This window comes from Mesoplodon mirus (genome assembly GCF_964341445.2).
Source record: "Mesoplodon mirus genome assembly, chromosome: 7".
In the NCBI taxonomy this organism is placed as follows: domain Eukaryota; kingdom Metazoa; phylum Chordata; class Mammalia; order Artiodactyla; family Ziphiidae; genus Mesoplodon; species Mesoplodon mirus.
This window is the reverse complement of record NC_138983.1, coordinates 14,151,013-14,165,442: the sequence shown is the minus strand read 5'-3', so window position 1 is coordinate 14,165,442 and position 14,430 is coordinate 14,151,013. Positions and strand designations below refer to the sequence as shown.

Below are 14,430 nucleotides of genomic sequence, written 5' to 3'. Positions count from 1 at the left end.
AATGAGCCTTCTGATTGGTATGTTAGTTTGATCCCTTCATTTATACTTTTGGGCAAATACATGGATGTTTTATGTTTATATTAGGTTTGTCTGAATACAATAGAAAAACCTAAAATAACGTGGTTTGATTGAGTTAGAAGATTATTTCTCTTTTGTGGAAAAGAATTCTGAAAATGGGCAGTCCACGGCTGATATGGTATGCTCCAAGGTGTAATCAGGAACTCAGGTTTTGGTCTTTTTACTCCAACATCCTACCCATAGATTCCATCTTTTGCCTCATGATCCATGAGGACTGAAGTAGCTCTCTGTTATCTTCTGAGGTAAATAAGGGACATCTTTCAGCTGAATTAGTTCCACTTAAGGACTTTCTAGGAGACCCACGCCATATTGTGCTTATATTTTATGGCTTAATCACATGACTAAAGCCTAGCTGCAAGAGGAGCTGAGGAATGTGATCTTTATGCCAGTGGCCATGTACCCAGGTAAAAATTGGAGTACGTTTCTAGAGAAAAAGGTTACTAGAGTCAGCAACTAGCAGTCTCTGTCACAGCATTATATAAATGTATGGATGTTTTCTGTTATGAACTGCCCCCCCCAACCCCATCCCCAACACGCACACATACACACACACTCGTATGTACCTCACATTTACGTAAGTGCTGCCTATTTCATTTTGCTTGTTTCCTGGGTAAATTAGTCCATTTCAGTTATCCTGTGCCCAGGAATCATGTCAATGCATAGTGCTTGATGCCAGCTTTAGAAGAGTAACCAGTTGAGGTCATTAAGCAAAAGGTTCTGTGGCCTTTTTTCAAGACAGCCAGTTGACCAGTGGAATGAATTGATTATGTGTATGCTCAGCACTATGCTTGATACTGCAAAATATGCATAGCGGGTATAATACAGACTTTTCTTCCTGTATTTTGGTCTTAGTGAATGGAACCATCATATTCCCAAATGCCCAAGAAAGGAACCCAGAAATAATCCTAAATTCCCTCCCATCCTTTACCTCTCATATTCAATCAATTACCAACTTCCATTGATTTTTCCTCTTTTGCTTTTATCTGTCATTCCCATTGCTACTTCCCTAATTCAGGCCTTTACTATCTCTGACCTGGACTGTTTCAACAACTGCCCTACTTCTTACCTGTACCTCTAATCTTCCTCCCTTCAGTTCTTGCACACTGCTGCCAGAGTTATCTTTCAGAAATAGTAATCTGATTGTCACTCTCTTGCTCAAAATCCTTCAGTGGTTTCCTGAAATCTGTGCTCTTTTATAAGACCCTTTATGGTGATGATGCTGTCCAGCCTTATCTCTTAGCAATACTCAACTGTTCTTAGCTTTCCAGATCTACCATGCTTTTCACATCTTGATGCTTCTGCATGTGCTGATATGTCTGTGTTAAATATCTCCCCTCCACTTTTTTTTTATTGATTAATTTATTTGGCTGTATCAGGTCTTAGTTGCATCACTCGAGATCTTCGTTGCGGCACACAGGATCTTTCATTGCAGCGTGCAGGCTTCTTTAGTTGTGGCGCGCCGGCTTCTCTCTGGTTGTGGCACGCGGGGCTCAGTAGTTGCAGTGCATAGGCTTAGTTGCCCCGCGGCATGTGGGATCTTAGTTTCCCGACCAGGGATTGAACCCGGGTCCCCTGCATTGGAAGGCGGATTCTTAACCACTGGACCCCCAGGGAAGTCCCTCCTCCCTCCACTTGTTCACCTGGAAAATTTTTTCAGATCCTTTGAAACACTCTTTCTCCCAGACAGATATAGGCACTCTTTCTCTTTACATTTTTTACATATCTCCTTTATAACAGTTATCATACCATATTGTCATTGTTAATTTGTATGTCTGCTTCTCCAGTAGATGGTAAATAGACTCCTCAAGGGCAAGGACCATGCTTAGGTATTAAATAATTATTAAACAAAGGAATATTTTCAACTGTATTGTAACTGAGTTGAGGATACTCACAGATGAAACAAGTGGAACACTTTAAGTCAGTACGAAATCAAGTGCTATGTAAGAAGTAATAGGAGTTCAGGAGAAAAAGGAGATCACTGGGGATTGGAGGAATTAGTCAAGGAATCAAAATGGGTATATCTCCTTAGGGAGATAACAAAGTTCTTTGGGCAGGGAAAACTGAAAATTCTAGGGATATATTTTTATACTTGGCAATATTTGTATAAAGCAATATTTCTAATGTCAAAACATTAAATTTTGAAAAATATAATAAGTAAATAAAAAAGGAAAGAAAAATGAGAAAGGAAAAACCCTAGGAAATACAAGGGGTATATTGGTTTAATTTTCAACCCTCTTATCTATAAATGTCTTTAGTTCCTTTTACTTTAGCCTTTTCTCATCTCTGAGGAAATCAAAGTCCTATCGTATAAATGCTTTATTAATAATACTATATCAGTTATAAGAGTCAATATTGTCTCAACCTGTAATCTTTTTAGAATGTGTATATACATACACAGTATTAATATGTGTTTATTATATATATGTTATATATATATATATGTATGTATAGACTAGGTAATAGTTCAAAACATATATAATAAGGCATACATTGAGAGGAGTTGTTCTCACCCTGTCACATTTTACCCTTTTCCCCCCTCATATGTTCTGTAGACAACTGCTTTTATTTTATTCAACCAGCTCTTTTAAATCCATTTGATATGATTATATTTTGGTTCTTCAAGCTTCCAGTACTGTTGAGGTTTGCCATTTTTTCCCCCTGAAATAGCCTCCTTCTTTACTTTTTCTAGAATAACCTCTTTTCCTGCCTTTTATCATAAAGGCATGTAATAATTTGCCTCATCTGGTTGTCTTCAAGTTAAGAGTTCAGTAAAATTCAGTAATCTGATTATCGGTACTTAGATTATCTTTCAGCCCAGCGTTATATTAAAGTTAATACCTTCTTTATTATACTTATTATATCACTTATTATAGGACAAAAACAGTTTTTTTATAATTGTTTCTGAATTATGATTGGTACCAGAGGCCTGAATGGACTATCAGTAGGATAAAAGAAGGCTGGATAATATCATTTGACCATTACTTTTAAAAAGTTAGGTCCATTCAGGGAGTATGAAAAAAATATTTGAAAATAATTCAGTTGCTACCATGATTCATTTTGTTTGTTTGTTTTTTAATTTATTTATTTACTTTTGGCTGCATTGGGTCTTCGTTGCTGCACGCGGGCTTTCTCTAGTTGCGGCGAGCGTAGGCTACTCTTCGTTGCGGTGCACGGGCTTCTCATTGCGGTGGCTTCTCTTGTTGAGGAGCATTGGCTCTAGGCACGTGGACTTCAGTGGTTGTGGTGTGAGGGCTCAGTAGTTGTGGCTCACGGGCTCTAGAGCGCAGGCTTAGTAGTTGTGGCGCACGGGCTTAGTTGCTCCGCGGCATGTGGGATCTTCCTGGAACAGGGCTCGAACCCGTGTCCCCTGCGTTGGCAGGCGTATTCTTAACCACGGCACCACCAGGGAAGCCCCTCCTTTTGTTTGTTTGTACAAAGAAAAACTTTGGCAATGTGGTTATAGATGGAAATATGGAGAACTTAAGGGATGCACTTGAGCAAGCCCAAGGACTTTCTATTACTGAATCAAGGGTAAAAAGAATGAAGATTGACTTCAATTTCTGTATCTCTAAAATGACTGGAGTTGAATGATACGATCTTAAAGTCCTTCTACTCCTTAAGCTTTTATAATTCAGGAGCAGTGGTGAGAATAGTGACAAAGTGACTGGCTACTGATTCCAAGTTAAGTACAAAAAGAGAGGCCAATGGAACAATCTGTGGAAGGACATAAGTGATTTCATGTCCTGGTGAAGAGGAATAGTGTGTTCAGTAGAAGTTGAGGAGGACAAGGAATTTTCGGGTTGGAATTCGGTAGATCATCATTGTGAAAGAAAACTGACCATGTGCATCTAGGAAGAGAGATTTGGGTGCTGGATTTTTTTTTTTAACGTGTAGGCCATGAAACCTCAGGGGAGCTATAGATGAGTCTTAGGAGGTTCTTGAATGTTCTAAAATTATACACAGCATATTAAATTATATCCATTTTTCTTTGAGGAAGCATTTGCAGCTTTAATTAGATTCTTATCATGACCTAACAAAAAGCCGCTCACCCTTGAAATATGAGTGATAAAGACTCCAAGTAATTAAAATGGAGAAAAAGTAATAATACACTTCAGTGGTCATGCAGTAGATGAATATAGTCATTGTGATATTTTCAGAGTAAGCTGGATTTCAATCACAAAAGACACAGAAGTAAGGGGTGAGAAAAATGCAAAGAATGGAGAGAAATTTGTCATTAGACAGCTTTGAGTCTCGGCTTGCCATTATTAACTGTGTGACCTTGGGCAAGTGAATAACTTCAAAAACCTCAATTTCCTCAGCTGTAAAATGGGGATAATAAGTAGCTACCTTAAATGGTGGATATGAAGATTAAATGAGATAATGCATGGTAAGCACATAGTATAGTGCTTGGCACATAGTAAGCATTTGGTAAACCTTTCCCCTCACAAAGTTTTAAATTTTCTATATTTATTTTAAGGCCCTTATTGTAGATTTCACTGGGGAGGGCTGGTCCTTAGTAAGTCCATCTTCAGAGAACTACTCAGTGATGCTTACACTCAAGATTATATTAAGTGGTTAGTCTAGAGGCTCTTTCCAATGTAGATTTGCAAGCTGGGTGTATAAAAGTCAGACACTGGACTTGTTGCCTGGCAGCACGTGTCCCTGAGTGGTAGTACATGGCTTGCATTGTAATGTCATCAGTGCAGGGGCCAGCTGGCTGGACATGTACTGCCACATAGTCTAGGGACTCCATTCCTCAACGAAACAGCAGCCGGCACTAGGGTTAACAGAAAATGACAAACCAGGCATGGATGAGGGAGGCGCCAGTAGAGCAGCGGGATGTCCTTTGATTTGCTTCTGTTATTTGCATGTCTTTCTTGTGATGTCTGTGAAATGTTCAGAATGACAAAGTTTTTAAAAGACCTGCTGACTCCGCCTGAAAAATGTGAAAAACCTCCCGTTTAGAGACCCATTATGTCCAGCTAGCCTGCATTTTCTATATCTTTTCCTTCATTTTTTATTAATGCAAACATTTGCATGAAGACAGAACCTTTGTTTCTTAAAGAGTTCATCTGCTCCTGCTGCTTACTGGCCCTGCCATGCAAGAGCACAACAGAACCTTTGTTACGCTTTGAGCAAAGCTGTTTATGAACGGTGGCTTACTGAGAACTGCTTCCTGTGCTGTGTGCTTCCATTTTGTCTAAAAGAAAAAAAGAAAATAGTTCTTAGGAGTGAAAAGAATTTGGACTTTCTTTTATTCAAGTGTTGAATGTTGAAATGACAAGTAGCCCCCAAATTTGTGAGGAACTGGTAATTGCATCGAATGCATTTTTTCACTTTACCTTGAACATAATGAGGCTCTTGGTAACAATAGAAGAGACAAGTACTTTCTCACTGGAATAGAGAGACAGAACAGTAAAAAGGCAACAGAAAGAAGGGTTGAGAACAGGACAAAAATGGCTTCCTGTAAGAACCCTAATATTGTAACAGAATGTGTTTTGGCACTTAGTGTTTCCCACCTGGAAGGCACAGTCCTGAAATGGTTGAGTTGAATAAAGAATAACACCACAGTTTATAAATAGTGATACATTTTATGTACTCATTCAGTAAATATTTGAATGACTGTTATGTGGAAGACACTGAGTGATCCTGAGTGTTATAGGGGATAAAAGACAAATGAGTTATGGTACCTATCTGTCTTTAAGGAGCAGGAAGTCTAACAAAGGAGGTAACACGTGTAATAGAAATAACTCTATATCAAAGTAGAAAGTGCCATTGGAAATATTTAGGATAGGTATTTAGGAAGTTCAGGAAAAGGAAGGTTGTTTCTGGCTGGGAGATAATCAGGGAAAGCTTCCTGACCAGGTGGCATTTGAGTTGAGCCTGGCAGGAAAGGTAGGCTTGGACATGGCAACATTGCAACATTCCATTACTCATTTGAGTAATAAGTCAAAAATTATGTGGCTCTGGTAAAATAGATCCAAAGCATATTTTTATAGGGTACTTTGGTGTTTTACACCACCTGTTCTTTTTCATTTTAAAAAAAGTTTAATTAATTAATTAATTTAGTTTTGGCCGTGGCATGTGGGATCTTAGTTCCCTGACTAGGGATCGAACCCGCCCCCCCTGCAGTGGAAGCGTGGACCCTTAACCACTGGACCACCAGGGAAGTCCCCACACCATTAATTTAGATGATATGTTAAATGATGGCATGAATTTTCTGTGTAAACTAAACTAGGGCCTCTCTGTCTAGCCTATGCTGTTCCAGTCATTCACCGCATATGACTTTTGTGCGCTTTGGCCTAGGCCTCTAGGCATCTATAAATATCTATGTTAGCATCCTTTACTTTCATAACAAAAATAGAAACTCAAAGGGATTATTGAGCATTATTGTAGCCATATCCCGTAAGCAGGGTGTAGACATAGTTCTGAGTGGGGATTTGACATGTGAGACTCTCATTTGAAAAAGAATCTCCACCTTCATACAGAAGCAGTATCAATCAGAAGAGAGGCGATTGGGAATTCTAAGCCCATGAGTCTTCAGCTGCCTTTAATTAGAACTCTTCTGTATCTTTCTGCCACTAGATTAAATGAGACCCTGTTGCTGTTTTATGAGTTATTGTGAGTGCCAACTAATTTTTATGAAATAGTTTGAATGTAAAATGTCAAGTAATTGATAAGTTGTTGCATTAGTACCTTGCTGCATTAATATCACTAATCTGTATGTTCATAGTTAAATTGCATATTACCAAACATAATTGCTGATAATCTGTTAAATGCGTGGTTTGCCACAAAGGCTACAACCTTTAATGACTATGTAGCACAATTAATTTTCACCCTATAACATTAATACTTCCCTGCCTGACATGACATTATGAGTAGCACATTATGACATTATGATTTCTCCATGTTTGTCAGTTTATAGGTTTTTTTTTTTAATTCATGTTGCTTTCTGGAAAATGGTATTGTGAATGTTTATGGAGTTGATTTGATAACTATACTGCTCTATGAGTAACTATTTTTGCAAAGCTTTTGTCATGACAATACTTGGATTCTTCATGTATCCCATAGATCATAACTGTGGGAAACTTAAGTGCTACTTTAGATTTCTCTGCATTTAGGCAGTGCATTTTGTTATGGTCAGCTATCTGAGTGCTTTAAGTTTGTATCTCTGTAATAGCTTCCTTAAAAAAAAAAGAAAAAAGATTTCTGTAGTTTCTGGCACTTGAAATTGCAAGACTCAAACGTACTAATTCTGTATTATGAGATTTAGGCTGGGAATACTGAAGCAATAAGATTTAAGTACTTAGCCTTAATTGACATCTGCCCCTCTCCCCGCCACCCCCCCAAAAAAACCCCACCAGTTTTAGGAAGGAGAAGGGAGAGGGGAGGATTAATGGTTGACTAGAAACTGAACATCAAGGGACTCAGCTGTTAACTTGTACAATACCACCGTTGGTTGAAGGAAGTAGACTTTAGTTTTTTGTCTTCTACTTTGCATAAAGACCTTTAGTCACCTCTTGTTTTCTGGTTGTCACAGGTGATGTTAACATATGTGTAATGCTTTCTTTGCTCCTGGCTTATCTTTTAGTATTTGAGTTTGACTAGCTGTATAGCAGCACTGTGGTGGTTTGGGTGTCCAAATGCAATGTATTAGTTTTGTCTGTTTTATAACTGTTAATGTAAAAGATCTTTCCTTAATTTGTACATTTGTTCTTAGAAAATTCCATTTGATACATATGCTCTGTAGCTCTTTAAGGGCTGCAATATAGTGTAGTGCAGACCAAAGGCCTGGATTCAAATCCTGTCTCTGCTGCTTACCAGCCCTTTAACCTTTAGGTAAATGACATGTCTGAGTCTTCCTTTTTTCACCTGTAAAATGGAAATATAATAAAAGTACCCATCTCATAGGATTGTTCTGAGCAGTAAATGAATTATTACCTATAAAATGCTTAGAATGCTGTCTTGCATAGAGAACTTAATAAATGTTGGCTGTCATTTTATTATATTTATAGGTTTAGCTACCATTAAGCAAACTCTGTAATGATCAAGAGCTATTAAAAGAGCGAGGCCTCCTGCATTTATGTAAAGGATATTTCTCAAGATATTGATCTGGAAGTTGTGATTCATTTACAGTTTTTTTCTGGGGGCCCAAAGTTAAACTTGACATGCAGCTGTTTTATATTCAGAGCTAGTTAGTGTTTAGAGAAGCTTGATTTTGGGTTAACACTTTTACTTTATTTTTCTCCACCACAAGTTTTAAATTTCTTTTTGTATTATACTGACTATGTTAATTGTGAACTCACAATTTTGGTAAGGGACGTAATTAGCTTAAATTAAATATCGTACCAGAACAAAATATAGGGTAATAGGTTTATACACTTGGAGTACAGAAGGCCTGTTTGAACAAGACGCAAAGCACAAAGGGCACAGATAAATACTTTTGATTATATCAACATTTTAAACTTCTGTGCAATGAAAGGTACCAAAAACAAATGAGAAGAAAACCCATAAGGTGGAAAACCCATATTTGCACATATAGAGAATTAGAAAAACCTCCAAATCAAGAAAGAAAAAAGACAACCAGAGAGGAAAATGGGCAAAGGATATTAGCAGATTATTCACAGAAGAGAAATACAAGTAACCATGAAAATATGCTTAACTTTATTTAATTAAGTAATTAAGAAGACTAAACTATTTAAACAACAGTGAGAAACTATTTTATAACTGTTAAATTGGCAAAAATCACAAAGCCTTAGTGAAAACAGTCATAGTGAAAACAGATTTTCTTGTGGTGGGGAGGAATATAAATTGGAATAACGCTTTGTAAAGCAACTGTGTATATATATCTAGTAAACATGAAGATGTGGAAAAAAGGGAATTCTTGTGTACTGTTGTTATGATTGTAAGTTGGTACAGCAACTATGGAAAACAGTACAGAGAATCCTCAAAAAATTAAAAATAGAACTACTACCATGTGATCCAGCAATTCCACTTCTGGGAATATATCCAAAGGAAACAAAAGCACAAAATGGAAAAGGTACCTACATCCCCATGTTCATAGCAACATACTTAACAATAGCCAAGATAGGGAAACAACCTAAGTGTCCATTGATGGATGAATGGATAAAGAAGTTGTGGAAAAAATACACACACACACACACACACACTGGAATATTATTCAGCCATAAAAAATGAGGAAATCCTACCATTTGCAACAACATGGATGGCCCTTAAAGGCATTATGCTGAATGAAATAAGTCAGAAAGAGATAGACAGATACTCTATGATCTCACTTATATGTGGAATATAAAAAAACCCACCAAACTCTGAAAAAAGAGATCAGACATGTGGTTGCCAGAGGCAGAGGGTTGGGGGAGGGAGAATAGGAGGATGGTGGGGGTGATGGTAGGACAGGGTGCATATTTCCAGGAATAAGGTAAATGAGTCCTGGGGATGTTAAGTACAGCATGATGACTGTAGTTAACACTGCTGTATGATGTATGGGAAAGTTGTTAAGAGAGTAGATCCCAAGAGCTCTTATCCAAGGAGAAATTTTTCTTTTTTTCTTTTCTTCTTTCTTTTATTGTATCTATGTTTGAAGATGGATGTTAGCTTAACCTATTGCGATAATCATTTCATAGTATATGTAAATCAAGCCATTATGCTGTATTCTTTAAACTTACACAGTAATGTATGTCAATTGTTTCTCAATAAAACTAAAAAAAAAACTATGAGGATATGTGCATCCTGTGACATGTCCATTCAATTTTGAGATATCTGCCTTAGAAAAACTCTTGCACGTATGCACAGGAAAACAAGTACAACAATGTTCAACCCAGCACAGTTTGCTATAGTGAAAATGTGGGAACAATCTGAGTATTTATCAATAAAGAAGTATTTACCATTGGCAAATAAATTGGTTCCATATTGTTTCATAAAAGATTTCCAAACATGGTTGAGTGAAAATAGTAAGGTACAGAAAAGTATATGTCATTTACTTAAAAACAAAACCAAGCTCACAAACTGTGTTTATATATTTTTTAAAGTATGAGTACCAAACTGATTGGGAACTGGGATTGGTTTTTAACTTTTTCTATATTGTTTGAATCTTTAAAAATAATTAAGTATGTAATTATAAATAAACATTTTTTTAAGTTTAAAGATCATGCCAATACTTTATCTGATTTACCAATTGAAGTTTCTTTTCTAGTATTAACAATGGAGAGCCGGCGTTTTCTAGATAATACAGTATAAAATGGGACACATTGTAGGTTCTTGGCTTTTTCTTATTTTGTTTTGTTTTTGTTTCTGAGAGCTAGGGTTGAAGTGGAAGGGCATGGGCTTTGGAGTTAAATCTTAAGTTTGAATTCTAGCTCAGCCATTTTTTAAGACTGAGCAGGTTCCTTAACCTCTCTCTGAGCTTCAAAAAAGTCTATTTCCTACCTCATTGGGTTGTATAAGTATTGCATATGCTGGTTCTCCTCATTTCCCCATCTCCTTTGGTCAAAGGAAATTGGTCTAGTGTGGTCTAAGATCAAAGATGGTCTTGTATGGGTGATAAAATATTTTACCAGAACATACTGTGTCCCTGGATCAGGACATACTAGTAAAGATGGAGGAGGTAAATAATTAGTTTTAGAGGTTTATTAACTTTTTAAACCATTAAGCTATCTATATGTACTTCACAAGATCAAATACTATATCATGTTAGTGATTTATATATGATATTAAACTTGAAGCTTCTAAACAGTTTACATGTCAGGTCTTTGGTTAGCAGGGTTACTTTTCTAATCTCAGAGAACAGTCAATTTAATTCAGCACTTATTTGTGCCAGCCAGCATCTAAATCTCAAGAGGCTTCAAAGACAAAAATGTGTCTCAGAAGGACTCTGGTAAGGGAGAAGAAAGTCAGATTTAAAGTTAAATATATGTATGTACTCTGCTTTTCACTTACATTGCTCTTGCTCTTGTATCTATTAATATCACATATTGTAATTCATGTGAATATTTTCTAGGGAAACTTGTTTATTCTAATACAGGGACTCTGTATAAAATAATAATATAATAAAATGAGTGGTCTAAATGATGTAGGTAGCCTGTCAAGCAAAAATTTTCAAATGGGACCCCTTATCATTTAATTGCAAAATAAATAGCTAATGCTTTGATGGTATTTAGGCTTGGGAAGAGAGTAAAAAGAAATAGTTTTGGACTTTACCCGTATAAATTAGAGCCTCCTGAGTAATTAACGGTTAATAAGTAAACGCTTCCCACAAGTTTAAAGGCTATAGCTGAAATGGGTATAGATTATGTGTATTATCATATGTGTAGGGTTTTATATAGCCCAGGAATCCTTGAAGATAATCTGTAAACATCCTTGGTTAGATGAGCAGAACTTTAAATAAGTGAGTAGGGGGCTATAGTAGGTTGGCCTCTGGGTGTTCATTAATGTTGAAACCCAATGTCTTGTGAGTTGCGATGTTTGGGAGGGATATGTAGTAACAACTGTAATAAAACAACAATAATAAACATAATAGCTAATGTTTATTGCATATTTACTATGTGCCAAGCACTATACTAAGATTATTACATAAGTTATTTACTCCTCACTACAACCTTAGGTGGTAGGTATTATTTCCCAGTTTTACAGAAAAGGGCAGAGAGATTAGGTAATTTGCTTCAAGTCACACAGCTAATAAGTACCAGAGCTAGAAATCAAATCCAGGTCAGCCTGACTCCAGAGCCCATGTTCTTAACCATTGCAATAAATTGCTATGTTGTTTTAATCTGGTAAAATTAGTATGTAGCAAAAATAACATAATCATTAATATGTTACCTTCTGTGTATATCAAATGTATTCTAAAGAAGCAGTTTATTATTAGACATAGTCTTAATGTCATACCCATTTTATAGCAAGAGTGACTGGTATATAGAGATTAAGTGATCAGCAGGAAGTGATTCAACGGAGAACCAAGAAGTTTCTGATGCACAATTGCTTTCACTCGTAAGGTTCATATAAAGATCATACAGTATTTACTTATCTTTTTTTTTTTTTTTTTTTTTTTTGTGGTAAGCAGGCTTCTCACTGTTGTGGCCTCTCCCGTTGCAGAGCACAGGCTCCAGACGCGCAGGCTCAGCGGCCATGGCTCACGGGCCCAGCTGCTCCGCGGCATGTGGGATCTTCCCGGACCGGGGCACGAACCCGTGTCCCCTGCATCGGCAGGCGGACTCTCAACCACTGCGCCACCAGGGAAGTCCTATTTACTTATCTTTTACTTAGTGCAGTGCAGTGCAGTCTGAGATAAGCACTTATAGCTTCAGTACAATGCACTGAAATATCTAAGTAAAAGATAAGTAAACACTGTATGATCTTTCTATGAACCTTGTGAATGATGGTATCTGAGCAAGACATGGACTCTTGGGCCTTAGTGTGGATTTCAGAACAATAGAGCATATTGGTTCATGTCAGAAAACTTAATCCTGATCTTGTGGAAATCACAGCAAAGCAGAAGAGAAAAAGCCAATCTGAAATGCTTTTCCTTTTCCAAGAGGGCAGCTAAGGTGCCCAGATATCTTTGCCCTCCAGGGGTGCAGGTGTGCAGTTTTTATTCTTTAATCATTCACATAAATTAAAGCTTATTCTTTTGCATTTAAAAAATAACATGAAATGACACCCTCCATGTTTTATTGCCAGACAAGAGCTTTGAACTTCTGTCTCGCTGAAGTTTGGTAAAGTACAAGGAATTTCCCATGGCTGGGTGGTACCCTTAACCACAGAAGGAACATTGGAATGATAAGAGCTGCACATGAAGGAAACCACTAGGGAGCAGCAATTTAGAGAGAGCTGTTTGCACTTGGCTTGTGTGAAATTCTCAGGGAGGAACTTCTTCCTACCTCTGCTGGCTCTTCTTAGCTCCTTCGCTTCGCGCACAGATGAAAAGAGCACTAGGGCTTTCTGTTTCTACTTTCCGAACTAGGAATGGGTGGGGTGAATACTTTGTGGTGGGGTGGTTCTTTGTAAGAAACTTTGAAATTTGGGGACAAGTTTTAACTTCACACAAATGCTGATTAGCATGCATACCTATGCAGGTGGGGACAGGATATACACATACACACTCACATACACACATATGAATTCACATGGACACAAGTGGACCACATCTCTCAGATGATTTTACTATCAACATACACCCCTGCTTTTGTGCTCTGTGTAAAATGAAGATCATATTTATTTCTAAAACTGATTATAAAGTGTCAGTGATGAGGCAGTGTGGTGTATAGTGTTAAGAGCATGGGTTCTTGGTAGGACACACCTTGGTTTGAATCTTGGCTTCTCTTCTCACTAGCTGTGTGATCTTGAGCAAGTTACTTTAATTCTATAAATCTCAGTTCTCCCATTTGTAAAACAGAAACATGATCAAAATATCTATCATAGGATTGTTGTGAAGACTAAATAAAATCATTCATGTAAAACAATTAGCACAGTCTCTGGCCCATTGTTGTTCATTAAGTTGCACAGGTCCTCAAAATTGGTAGAGCTGTTATTATCATTATTATATGTAATATTAAACTCTAAATGTCTGATTGGTAGCTGAATGTTAAATAAATATAGTCCTTTATTTATATTTGTTTTCTTTTTTCCTTTCCCCTCTCCCCCCCTGCTTTTTTTTTTTTTTTTTTTTTTTTTTCTCATGCAAAGTCTGTTTTCCAGAAAAGTCCTCTTTTTTTTGAGGAGGACAAAAGTACTTTGATTTTAACTGCTCTGAAAACATTTCTCCCTTAAAGAGCTTTCACATTGACTTTTACTCCCTGGAGCTAGGGAGGAGAAGCAGCAGGATTTGCTTCTAAGTAGAGCTCTTTCATTTCTACCATCAAAAAACAAAACAAACAACCAAACCAAAAAACAAAACAAAAAAACAAAAAAAAAACCCCACCCCTAATCTTATAGTAGCCTTAGGTAGATCTAAGTCATAAAAGCCTACATAGCCCAAGGAAGAAATCTTTTTGTAAGACCAGGATAAGTGAGTGGAATAAGGGAAGGAAACTCAGAGGTGAAAGTATACCTGATTTTAATGTTGGTTTGGCCATTTTTTTCTTCCCAATTTCATATATGCTTAATTATAAAACAATTAATGCCAGAAATCGTCTTTTTTTTTTTTTTTTTTTGGCCATGCCACGTGGCTTGCAGGATCTTAGTTCCCTGACCAGGGATTGAACCCAGGGCCAACAGCAGTGGAAGCACCGAGTCCTAACCACTGGACCGCCAGGGAAGTCCCAAGAGATTGTCATGTGTTATCTCACGACTTCACTGTCAGTTTTGGTCATTTCTTAGCGAAATAGTTTTCCAGTTGGA

At 37.2% G+C, this 14,430-nt stretch overlaps 1 protein-coding gene across 2 annotated transcripts in view; it reads left to right on the top strand.

The window, feature by feature from the left end:
- The window catches only part of CSTPP1 (centriolar satellite-associated tubulin polyglutamylase complex regulator 1), a 199,865-nt gene that overhangs the window by 21,394 nt on the left and 164,041 nt on the right, over positions 1-14,430 (top strand). The window lies entirely within an intron of this gene.